The following is a 13,459-nucleotide window of genomic DNA, read 5'->3' as shown; positions in this document are numbered from 1 at the left end:
TGCAAGGGAGGCTTGAGAAACACATGGAAGAACTTTGATAAGACCATGATGGAAAAATACTTTCTTGTCTTAAATGATAACCATGTGATTCTAGCAATGAACAATCAGCCCAACAATTCTTTGGGACATGTGACTTCAAACTGTCTTCAGAGGCCACAGATCACCTTTGTGGCAGAAGAGTGAGCTGGTACCCAGCCACTCACATCTGTTACCACCACTTGACTTGTGAGTTGTTCAGAGGACTTACTTTCTGAAGCCTTTGTATAGGACTCTTCCAGTCTTGCTCTTGAAAGTTTTGTAGAGCATGATATGTGTGCAAATGCTAAATTGATTGCCGGATTTTTTTGTATTTATCTGGGGAAATATAAAAACACTATCACAACCCCTTAAGGATCATCTAAATTATTTACAAATGCACAAATTCAAAGCACTTGGAATCTAAACTGTCTCTCTGTACTTGGCGATTTTGATCTCAGGTCCATTGCTCCCGTGGCTTTAACCTGCCCTTAACCAATTAATTGAGACACATCAGACTTATTCCTTGCCTTGTGAAAGGAAACAGCTTTATGTCAAACTCTCTTATTCCTGCAGATGAAGGATTTGTCACTTGATCAGCCAACTAGCCACAAATGTAAGCTTACAATGTCTGTTTTTACTCTACTGATTGACAGCACATATATTTATTCCTAACTATCAATGTGTCTACAGCCATTCTGTCATCTGTATCTGCCAAGATGGTGCACATTGCATGGCCTCACTGCTGCAGAACTGTGTCAGAGCATAGGCACCTTGTCCTCTGGTCATCACTCCAAACACTTCATATCCTGGGAACAGCTGTAGTGACTCACACATGTCTCTTGAAAGAGCACCAGTCTGGATCTTGCTTTGTCTGAATTTGTCATCAGTAAAAATGCACTGATCATACTGAAGCTCCTTTCCTCTAATTCTTGTGTGGATGATGGGGAGGGTAAATCTGGGCATGACAGCATGATTGATTGTTAGTATTACATATGATGTCCCCACACCTTGGAGCTTCTTGTGCTATGCAGGAAAGTTATTAAACTCTTCACAAAGACATCAGAGCAGTATTCAAGTTTTAGAAAAAGAAGGGGGTCAGCTTCATGCAGGCAAGAATTGGCCATTCCTGTTCCCTTACTAGAGAGAGAATGGAAGAAGGAGGGAAAAACATGGCAGGAGCATTGCCTGCCTTGGCTTGCTGGGAGCAAAAAGATAGCATGATTTGGGATATGTCACTTGGAGAAAGTCCTCTTGGTCAGGGCCTGAGAAAGAGAAGCAAGGGCCCTTTCTTAGATTAATCTTAGCACACATTAGAAGAGACCTGAAGCAATTCTTATGTAAACTGCAGGCTATCAGGTAAGAGAGGTTGCTGTGTCATCCAGGAATTGTTAGAAGAGAGAAAACTTTCTTATTTGAGGGACTTCAGCAGCCTCACAACTTGAAGACTCGTGTTTTCCTGGCAGCAGCAGTTGCCTGCTGATATGATTTCTCTCTCATCTGTGAAGAGAGAATATTAGCCCTCTCCTGGGCATATGTTTGTGATGGAAGTTGTCATAAGAGCAGAAATAAAGTAGAAATGCCAGAGCCTTGGCATCTCTCAGATGCAGAGCAATGGGTGTTCCCCAGCTGCAAATACTAGAATTGGGGTGGGCAATGATCCCCTTCTCAGGCAGGGTTGGCCCATGACCTCACTGCCTGGACTGACATCATGAAAACAGCAGCTCTGTGTCAATGTGCACATAATGCTGGAGATAGCTAGAGAGCTGAGAAAGCAGGCTCGGCAAAATAGCTTACCTTGCCAAAAAAGACCTTCACACAAATCCTCAAATGAAGAGCAAATATAATCTCTAGATAATAAAATTTCACAGGAATTAAACAAGTTCATCTGCATTTATGGGGTAGGAAGCTTTTGCTCTGTTCTGATTCAGTTAAATAATGATCTGTAGCAGCTGCTGTAAACTGGGTGAGTTCACTTCTTTGATTCAGTTATGCCTACGCACTTTGGAGTCAGCATCCTTCTGCACACAGTCATCTTCAGAAAGTTTTTCACCTCCATGGGGCTGAGGGAGCTTGTCTGCTGGCAGCAATGGGGCCATGCTGTCCCACAGCCCACCGTTCGCATGGACACTGCCTCCTACCCGGCCCATTGTGCATGAATGAAGCACAGATACCCAGAGGCAGCAGCTATAGCTTGCAATGAAGTCCCTCTTAAAACCTTGCCTTTGCCCTGATGGTTTCAAAATATTGGGCAATATTTCAGGTGCTGATGTGTTGCATCACCCCCTCGCATATATTCGAGGTTGTTCCCTTGTCTCACTCAGTTCCACACTTTGCCAAGAGATCTATCTCCCACAATGTTCTGGGGCATTGAGCAGGAGGGGACTGTGCCTCTGCACCACTAGCGAGAAGGGGCCCGTGGCAAGAGCTCCCAGCCAGGCTGTTGCAACTTGTGTAGGTTGGGCTCGTTCATATATCACCACTGTATTAACCCATTGACTAGTAATCGACCTCTGTCTGCACTACTGGGGGGAGGGGGGCAGTGGTGTGTGAAGGTGGGTAGTGTGTGTCTTGGTTTTAACCTCTATCACCAAAGCATCTCTTTTCAAGATTTCTTTGTGATCTATTTTTTTCTAGTCACTTAGCCATGGTCTCAGTCCTCCTGCAGTCTGTGGGGTTGATGAATAGTGACCTCTTTCAAGAGTGACATGTACTTTCCTGAAGCATCTTTCACCTTGGAGATATTCCCTTTACACATAGATGACTCTCCTCCTTTCTTCTAAAGAGAAACTCCCTAGGGGAAGGTCTGTATTAATAGATATTTCAGAGCCCGGATGCAGAGGAGACAGAACAGCCATATACAGAGGTCATTTCAATTTGCCAAGTAGGCTCAACCATCCAGGCAGGACAATGAAGTTATTGCTGTCAAGACCTGACTATTTTAGGTCTTTATGCCTAGGTCCCTGTGACATGTACCACGAGTAAATGTTGCACTTCACAGGCATTTTTGCCAAACTCACTGACACCACAGCAGCAGCTGGAAGGGGCACTGATGATTTCTATTGCGCTTTCCAGTTAGGATGTCTTTCATAAACTTTCAAAGAGGAGAAATATAGCAGTAAATAGCTTCAGGTTCTGGCCTTCTTTTATTCTTGATTTGAGAAGCTCCTGCCCTAATTATAATCATTTGCCATGTGATTTTAAAGCAATTATGAATTGACTGTAATGCATGCAGATTACTGATCTCTGTCATGCACAAAATTAATTCATTCTGCCAGCAATTTCAGACACTGAACTTCAGCTTGTGACTCACAGCTTTGCGTAAAAGATTCTACAATAAAACCTGTGAAATAGTAAACCTTCAATACATATTTTTCTTTAACAGAATCTTCAGTGTTATTATTCCTTATAAGGACTCTTTGCCAGTGAAAAAGAAAACACTCCCACACAAACATGAGCAGTTTAATTGGATACCTTTTATGAGGTAGGCTATTGTTTTATACCTGAGCAGATGTTTATTACGATTACACTTAATTACAGCAAAAAAATTAAAAATTGTGTAGGCAGAGGTACACTAGAGAAGAAAAACCTTACCAGATTTCCTTGTCCAAGAGTCATTTGGTCATCTCCTCAGGTGCTGTGCGCTAACTGCTGCAGGTCTAGTAACAGTGACTAGAGGACACAGCCCAGGAGGAGAAGCTATAAAAAACAGAGCATTCCTTAAAAGCTAGAGGCCCTTCCAAAACCACAGGCTGTTGGTGAAACAGGCCAGTTCAGTCAAATCAGTGGACATGCCTGCTTTGCAATCAATAAAGTAGACTTCAGTCTGATGAAATAATTGAAAACTGCATGGAAATCACAGAATCATAGAAAAGCTTTGGTTGGAAGGGACCTCAAAAATCATCTAGATGTCCTTCCCAAAACTTGGTCAGCTTTACTAGATTATTCAAAACAATTGCACACAAGACTGCCAGAGTCCTGTCTCAAATCATTCCATATGCCAACACCAGCACAGTTGCCCTCCAGTGTCAGGGAAGCAGCAGATTCGCTATATATGCACAAAGGCCATTCATCTGGAACTCATGGACATTAGGAAGCCTGGGAAACTAGATCACTGCCCAAAGGAGCAGCCAGCCATTTGAATAAACCAGGATTGATAGCTTGACATAGGAACCTTACAGCTAGTGACACTGTCAGGAGAGGGAACTGACACCAAAACCATCAGTTGCAGTTACAGTTATGCCAAGCAGTTCAGGTTGCAGAATCAGATCAGCTGGTTCCTCAGGATTTGTCATTGCCTGCCCAATACTCTTTTCAGCAGACTCATGATGATAAATTTACTACCATTTCATAAAATATTGCATATAACTGCTTGCTTATGAACCACATTGTGGGTCTTCTGCAGCAGAGGCTGTCTTCCAGCAGGAAAAGCATGTGCTGATTCACAGCATCATTTCGGGGGGGGCAGCCCATGGCTTTGAACATCAAGATCAGCTCCACCGAACAGAATTCCTAATACCCAGCTCTGAAGCAAGTGTGCTTCTGTCTATTCTATACAATACTTCTGAATGCTTGGCTTGTTCTTTTTATACTTACTGATATGATCCACAGTATCCAAGGCTTAATTTGTATCAAAATAAAGTCCTGCTGGCTCCAGAGAGGGCCAAAACAGGCCCACAGTGATCAGAATTCTTTATTTTATGGAAAGCATGTGTGCAGCCGTCTCACAAACACTGGAGTTTTTAGCAAATAATGAATTAGTTCTCTTTTATGTCCCTGTCATAAAGATCTTGCAGCAGTGCAATGAGAGAGAGGAAATATAAGGGCCACTTGGAAAGGAACAACAGCACTACAGAGTGAATTAATCTTTGTTGCACAGAGGTTCAAGCAAAACAGGATTCCAGAGCTGTGGCAGAAGAGTAGCAGCTCAGCAGCATTCAGCCCTACAGGTACACCTTCAGGCAATTACATAAGCTAAGATGTCACAGAATCCAGTGTGGATAACTGAAGAACACCACTATGGAGACAAAGTGTAGGATAACCCTTTGTTCCACAGATTTGCAAATACTTCACGTCAGCAAACAGTCAAAATATCCTGAACTCTTCTTGGTTTTGTGTCCTGAGTGTGTGTGTGCACTCGCTGTCCGGCAGCTCGGGCAGGGACCATGGGCAAGGGCTTGACCTTAAATACAGTCCTTGGGCAAAGGTTAGTTGATATCCAGAGTCCTGATGCTCACCCCACATGAATGTCCCCAGAATGAAGCAGAGGTATTGCCCTCATTTATCTGGAAAAGAGGCAGAGGCAAGTGTGCAATGCCGGTGTATTATAGGGAACCACTGGTAGCCAAGAGGCAACTGTGGCCAATGTGACCGTGACTTTACATTATCTTAGCCCTCTCCATTTTCTTCTCCATTTCTGACAGCTTTAGCTCAGAAGGAGATAAGAAGGACAGAAAGCAACCCAGGGAACATAGCAATTCAGGTAACTAGCACATCAAAGACATTTTGTCTGTCTCTGTGTCTATCTATCCATCCCTTCCTTCTCAGGTATACTCTACAGAGAAGGGCACGGTTAAATTAGGTCAATCAGGAGATCGGACAGGTGGTCATCTGGGACTTCCCTTGTCCTCTGACTACTTCCACACAGGCAGAAATTGAACCTCATGGTACTTTCACTCAAGCTCAAGTGACTCTTACTTGACTCTACACTTAGCACAGGCTGCTCATGTCCATGACCTTGTACAAGGGAGCTAGAGTAAGAACTCTCTACGTTTGTCTAAGAAACAGATGTCCGTGCTGGCCAAGGCCCACACTTGTTTATGTGAAAAACACATAAGTGGACTACAGGTGTGAAAACAAGCAGTCTTAAAGGATGTATATACCTACTCTACTGAATAGAAGAGACTCAGGGAGAGCCCTCAAGTACTGAATCCCCCATGAAATTGTCCATGCTTTGAACTCACTCACTGGCTCCAATTTGGATGTCTTCATCTATCTCTTTTCAAGAAAAATCTCCAACAGAAGGACTAGCCCTGAGCAGTGTGAACACCCAGAGCAGCATGGCAATTAGGCTGGGACTATGTCTCCAGCAGCATTTAGTCTCCAGAAATATTCATCTAGTCTTCACTGCGTTTGGCAGTATGGACAAAGTCGTGCAGAATTTAGGTATTCAGTACATGGATAGCAGATCTATCCTCCAGCCAAATGCATATCCTTAGACTTCCAGATCCAAAAAGGGAGTGAGAATTAAGGAAGTAAGACCTGAAGTTGCTCATGATCCTGGAAATAGAATAGGGTTGAAAGCCTATAAAGGAATCAAGAAAAAAAAAAGAGGTGAGGCTACGTACATAAACATTTGAGAAGCAGAGATTCAGTCCTAAATAGGACTTACCAGGTTTTATGGGCTGAAAGCAAATATATTTCTCTTTAAGGAGATGTTCATAAAATAGAAAGTCACAGAATATTCTGAGCTGGAAGGGACCACAAGGAACATCGAGTCCAGCTCTTAAGTGAATGGCCCATATGAGGATCAAACCGACTGTGGTGTTACACGCTCTGACCATCTGAGTTAATCTCAGGGTCAGTGTTTCCCATCCCTGACCCCTGAGTAGATTTTTATCAAGTCAAAGGCAACTTGAGTTCATCCCTTCTCCCTTGGGAACCGAAAGTGAGATGAGAATCTCTTGGTGGCAACTCCTTCTCTAAAATTACTGAATGGATCTTAAGTAACAGTCATATAACAATTCCTTCTGTTCAGGAGAGATTTTCAGCAGTTGGTTGATTTGGTCATGCTTCACTGCCCAAAATGTGAAGCTGAAAGTGGTAAACCCCAATTTGAACACTTCGTCTTTGGTGATCAGGCAGTACCTTGAATGTATTCCTGAGGAACTGGGAGTTAGAGGATTTTGGAAAGTTCAGCTGCTGACAGGCAGTAAAACCCAGCGGAGCACCCCTTCTGCATGGAAAAGTCTTCCTCCTCCTTCTTCATAGCTGCTTAGGTTTTTTTCTCTCCATCCTTTTAGTGCCTCCCTTACAAAAAAGAACATAGTGATGCTCTGCCCACCTCTGTGCGCTCCTTTGGATGACTCAGAAGCACTGTGTGTAATTCTATGACTTAAAAGATAAAGAGGGAAGGGCAAAGCTCTACAACTTATTACTGTACTTAAAGCTGTAATTGTGTGTAAGTACTTGCAAATATCAAGGCCACCTTTGGAAACAACTATGTGTAATGGCTCTTCTTGCTCTGTCCCATTTGTCCGGTAGAGCATAATGGCTAAATCAATGTAAAGTGTCATGCATTTCTTTTTTCTGCTCTCCTTGGGGCTATTCTTTCCAGTTACGTATGTTCAGCTTTGATCTCTGGAAAAATCAATGAAGATTTAGTTGTTCTCAAAAAAACCCAAGCTAAAAATTTAAAGCTAAAAATTTTCTGTCATCTTGGTGTGGGATACGTAATACCTCTCCCCTTTGGGTAATCTTCAGAGTACCTGACTCAGCAAGCTTTTGTGAAATAAGCAGTAGCATAAAACCAGGTTTATACTTAAATGGCTTTTTTCCTTTGATCACATTCTTAACCATAATCAGTGAACTTGTTTTCACTTGTACTCCTGCAAAAGAAATAGTACTATTTTGCTGCTCCTGAAAAATAAAGGCAGATTTAATCCCCCAAAAAATAAAGTAAAAAAGAGTTGACCTTCTATATCCACCCTCTGACATTCTCTTTGTGTCAAACCCTGACTTTTCAGCTAGCTTCTACACAGTAGAGATGCCTATGATGCAGTCAGCCAATGAGTGCAAGAAGACAGAGCATAGCTATCAGACTGTATGTGGGAGTATTCTGAAAATAATAAGAAAATGAGATAGCACATTAAGTGCAACCCAAAATTTATCTATGTGTACATAAAAATAAATCTTTACAGAAGTTGTAGGAATACAAATGCAATAAAACTTTCATTTTGGCACTTAGGTCTTCACAGTGACTCTTGCCCCAGTGAAACCTTCTCTACTTTCTAAAGGTCAGATACCACAACCAGTAAAAAAATGCTTTACCTCCCAAGTCCCCTTGAGAAGCAGTAAGATTTCATACTCTCTGCTCTTATCACAGAAGAGTCTTCTACAGTTTTCAGGAATGCTGCGACACAGTCAGAACATCTCTCTGCAAAGTGTAGCAGGGGCCCTGGAGTTTAAAGGCATGGCACCCAGAAAGGTTTGACATCACAGCTCATGGGCTGATTGCTCAATGAAGCAGGAGGAACACGGGGCAACTCAGAGGCAACCAAAGCAATTCACTACCATTTTGGAAAGTGCTTGGTTCTGATTTTAGCAGCTCAAATACGAAAGTTGCCTGGATGTTGGAAAGTCATAGCATCTGCTTAGGAGCATCAGGGTTTCAGCAGGTAAAAGCTGTGAAAAGTACCTTCCTGGCACCGCTTGGCCCATTCCTCTCATTTGTATATTCTTGCCATGCATTGTGTGGAGGTTTGGGAGGTTTTGCTTTACAACCAGAAGCAGACTGAATTAGGATTGACAGCTCGGTTTGACCAGTTGCTTGCACTTCTAACGAGGAAGGAAAGAAGCCAAATTCTCCTGCATCATGGGGGTGTATTGGCACAGCAGCTGAGTTATTGCTGACAGTACCAGCCAGGCAAGATGTACAGCGCAGCCATTTTGGTGCTGATCACACCTTCTGTGCCCCAAGCACCCTCAGCTCCCCCAGCACAGAGTGCAGTGTTGGCGTGCAGTTCACTTAGGTCTGGTAGGAGAGATACGTAGCCCCATTTTTGGAAAAAAGAAAAAAAAGTTCTTTATTTGCAGCTGCTTGACAAATGATGTCACCAAGACTGTTTCATTGCTTTAAGTGGAAAATGTTTGTGTCAAGCATCTTCCCTGATTCTTATGTAAGAAAAGATTGCACAGGGTGGAGAGTGCCGGGAACCAAAACACACCTACATCTGTGGTCACTGATGCCATCGTTGTTACTCTTGTCAGCAAGTTTGTCAGCAGAAGATAACAGAGGGGAGCTTGAGAAATGAAAAGATTTCTTGTAATGCCACTCATCAAACCTGGAGTCCTTGCAGGCCATTGGTGGTGAGCAGCTAAGCTAGGAAATCAAGCTGGAGGGTGCACAGTGTTTGCCTCTGTAGGGAAGCGATGGCAAAATAGCCCAAGGCATCATGTCCTGGTTTATCTCGCTCTCTCTCCCAGCTTCTCTGGCTCAGCCAAGCATCAGTAACCATGCTGTAGGAATCTCCTTGCACTTTTCTTAAAATCCACAAGCCAGCTTCTACTTGACTGATGTCTTCAGAGTAATCTGAGGGAAGTTAAACCAGCAAATTACATTCTTTCCTCACCTGACTAGCAGAAATTTCTGGAATGTGAACTGAAGCAACCCAGGTACATGGGCCATCATATCCTACTGACAGAAGGAGGCAAGTCTGGGCTCCATGGGTACTGAGTCCAGCTCTGTCAAAACCAGGCAGCAACTACGTATCAGAGGTGACTCTAAAGAGGCATCAAGCACACAGGAGTTAGAAACATGGTGTTTGAGGTTGCTTAATTCAAGTGAGGCTTCTGAAGAAAGAAATGTCAGCCAGCACTTGGAGACTGTACTGGGAGATGTGTGGGGCCAGAGCATGAAGGTTTGAATAAACCTGGTGCTTTCCAAACCTTGATGTCCCAGCTGAGCAGATGTGCAGGATGTCCCTGTGGATGTGTACAAATGCTTCTCTCTTCCAGAAGGCTCCTGGAGGCTGCCCTCATGAGATTCCTTCCCTCTGAAAGAGCATAGAAGGTCTGTTAGCAAGGGATGACAGCACTTCCTTTCTGCCTGGCTGGACCATCCATCACCCATTCAAGCCACTGCAGCAGAGACAAATCCAATTATCTGCCATCCCACCAGCTCCTCCATTCATCTCTTTCTCCAGGATAAAAAAAAAATTCCACACCAACCTATGCAGCAAATACCACCACCACCGCAATATCTCGCATTCGGGAATGACGGGAGGATGTGGTACCCTGCCCTGCCTGGGCTGGATGGCTGCTGCCCAGCCTCCTAGCACAAACAGGGGCAGGAAGGGGAGCCAGCACCCCAGCAAGGGGCTCAGGAACAGTGATGGGGACAGGGATGGGCAGAGAGTGCAGGCTGTGCAGTTCTGCACCCCACCATAGAGGACCAGAAGTTGTCCTCAGCAGGCCTGGAGCCACTGCCTCTGCTTGGTGAGGAGCTCAGCAGAAAACATTGCACACACAGAACTCAGCTGAGGTCTAACATAACAATATTATACACATCAACATACATGTTAACAAGATGAGACTATATATTTATCATATGCTTGAAAATAGGAAAAACCAGTCTTTACAAGTAAAGACCCTGTAATTTTCTCTTGTACTCCCTCTTTTGTGCTCAGCTTGAGCTGCCCCATGCCAGTCTCTGTGAGGCTGGGGACAGCCAGCAAAATCCCCATGTTGGGCCACCACACAGCCAAAGGTACTCCTTGCTGCAGCAATACCTCTTGCTCAGGTGCACTGAGATTCCTGGGCTCAGTGTTAGCCTGTGCACAGAGGCAAGTAAGACTCAGAAAGACATTTCTAAGCATCATAAATTTCTGGTGGAGATGGACCCTACCAGCCCTGAGGTAAGAGCTTCTCATGGTTGTTCACATCTCATTGATCCCTATAGTGCTTACTGAGCTCATTTTAGGAGATGGGACAAATGCCCATAACCCACCCTCTTTAGAGGCTTATTTTGCTGAGTCAGGGTTAAGCAGTGTCAGTAGCTCCTGTTCTCAGCGCAATCTGCTCCATGCAGCAGCACCCAGCTATGTCTCATGCACACAAGCTTTCTGCTTGCTGCAATTTTCCTCCCTCAGCTGTCTGCTTTGGCTGTCCCAGCTGACCACAACCCTCTGTCCCATGTTGATTGATAGCAACAAGGGTCTGGTTCAAATTAGGGCTGTTGAAAGTAATTACTTGCTCAAGCCTCCGAGCACAGCCCCAAAAAGATTAAACAAAGCTGTCAGAGTCCCCAATGAGCAACATTTCTGACAAGCATAAGGGATGAATCAATGGGCTCAACAATCCTGGAGGAAGAGGGCAACAGGAGAACAGGCAGATGAGGTACAGTAACCAGTGCTTCCTTTCCCAAAGCACACCAGCCCATGTCTGGAACTCCCAGGAGGGTCTTTTTAAGAGCTGCAGCTCCCAGGTTTCCATGAGCCAATGACTTTGGCTGACACCACTTTCCCCAGCTCACTCCCATGAATTGCATGGCCATTCCCTCAAAGTACAGAAAAGCTGGACAAGAGAGAAAAATCACTGCAAGCCATCCTCCCTCCTTCCTTCTACTGTCTCCAAATAAGTAGATTGATTTAAAAATCATACAATTTAAAAGATAAGCTTTGGATCTCAGGATGCTCTTTCATTTTCTGAGCCTTTGGGTCACATTAGATCACGGCCCACCACTTTTCTTTTCATGTGTGAAGGCTAGAAATTTGCCTTTAATGATAGGAGAGATTTGCCTTCAGGAGCCAAGGGATTTAAAGCAAAAGTCATACCATGGGACTTGTGCTGTGAAAACAAAAATGTATAACATTGGAAATAATTTAGAAAAATTGGTAAGAAAAGAAGTCTGGCTTGTCTTTGATTTCTGGTGAGGAAAGTGGCATTTTCTTGAGAACAGCAGCAATGAACTATATGAATCTGTCTTTATTATTCAGAAAGGAAAAATGCTGTTAACAGTCATCAGTAATAAAATCTTCTCTCAAACTACCTGCTTGTGGATAGATTATACAGTTTATGATCAGAAGCAGAAACATAAGAAATAGAAGAAATATAAGATATCAAAGTCTTCTGAGATTCCATTTGCTCTCAAAAATCTTGAATTAAGGAATTTGCTGCTGTAAAGTGTCCTTAGGACAAAAATTGGTATTGTCAAAGTGCAGGAGGGCTCCTGAGGCCTCCACATTTTAAATACTGTTTAAATGCTATAAACTATTACAGCAGTTGTGTTGTAGAGTCCGTAACTTCCTTGCTTGAGCGCATGCTGTTGTATGTACAATACTTGCCACCCAAAAGAAACATCATCATCCTTCCCCTCCACCCTTCGCAGTGTGCAAAATAATATCCCAGGACTAGATCCCACCTTGCTTACAGTTTCACAGCAAATTCTGAGTGTTCACTAAGAACTAAAACAAAGCAGTGAACACCCATGGGTTAAAACTTTTGTAAACCACTTCTGAAGAGCTGTGAAACTGCAGATTGCACAAGCTCACCAAGGCATAGGCTGATTTCATTAGGAAATGTGGAGGTTTGGTGTTGGTTTTGCTTTTATCACATCTGATTTTAGCTAACTGGGGCAGAAATACTAACTTGTGACTTGGGATGACGGTGAGTGTCCTTAACTGTGGTTCCCATGGAGTAAACCTGACCTGCAGGAGGGCTGGGGAAGAGTGGATGTGATTAATAGATGCCGTTGTTTTTTCTGGAAATGCACATGCTGAAGTGAAGAACTTTCAGTCCAGGCTTGACTGAAGCTTTGAGGGAAGAAGAGGGTGGGCAGCACAGGTGGGAGCAGCTTCTGCTCTTGTGAGAGTGGCAGGCCTTGAAGGCTCCCCTGGGGAGTCAAGCTGCACCCTGAGCTCCATGGCTTTCCTCTTCAGCGAGTACAGAGTCCCACATCCCGCACTTGATAATGATTAATGAGGTGGTTCAACATTTACATGATATGCTGCTGAGTGGGAGATGGAGAAAGTGTCCTAACCACAGGACCACAGGGCACAGCTGTGTTGCCTTTTGACATGGGGAGGACAAAAAGGTGTTACTACTGAGAGTGGAAATTACGAAAATTATACCAGCTTTCTGCTGGTATTTGTTGAGTAATTCTCTAAATTAAGTCATCAAAAATGCCCCTTGGCACTGTCCAAGCCACAGCAGATGGTCATGTTTGAGAGCATGGGTAGGCCCCCTGGATAGGAGCAGCTCCAGCATCCAGAGGAAGAGTGCCAGTTCCATCCCCACCCCTGATAGTCCCAGTGGTGGTGGGGGGGGGCAGCCATGCTGGGGGGAGACTTGTTCTGTTTTATTTTTCTAATTCCCCTTCATGCTCAGCAGTGCAAACTCCCTGCATTTCTCTGGGTACTCCAGGAAGGAGCTGATGGGTTGGTGGGCAGCCTTCAGCCCTCCCCAAGGGAGGATAACAGTCCATTTCTCCAAGGAGCTTGTGTGCTCACAGGCATCCACTAGTGTGTCTCCATTGTGTTTCAAACCATGAAGAGATGGATCTCCTGACCATGAAGAGACAGAGCTCCTGATAGTGAAGGAACGAAATGTATTTCTCTAGCCCAGAAAATGTGAGTGTCAGAGAGGGCCCTTGAGGACCTGGTCATGTGGAGAAAGGAGCTGAAATGGGCAGAAACTCACAGGTGAACAAAGCAGATACTACACTGAA

Source organism: Pseudopipra pipra, chromosome 2, assembly GCF_036250125.1.
Source record: "Pseudopipra pipra isolate bDixPip1 chromosome 2, bDixPip1.hap1, whole genome shotgun sequence".
In the NCBI taxonomy this organism is placed as follows: Eukaryota; Metazoa; Chordata; class Aves; order Passeriformes; family Pipridae; genus Pseudopipra; species Pseudopipra pipra.
Note: the sequence above shows the minus strand (reverse complement) of the source record.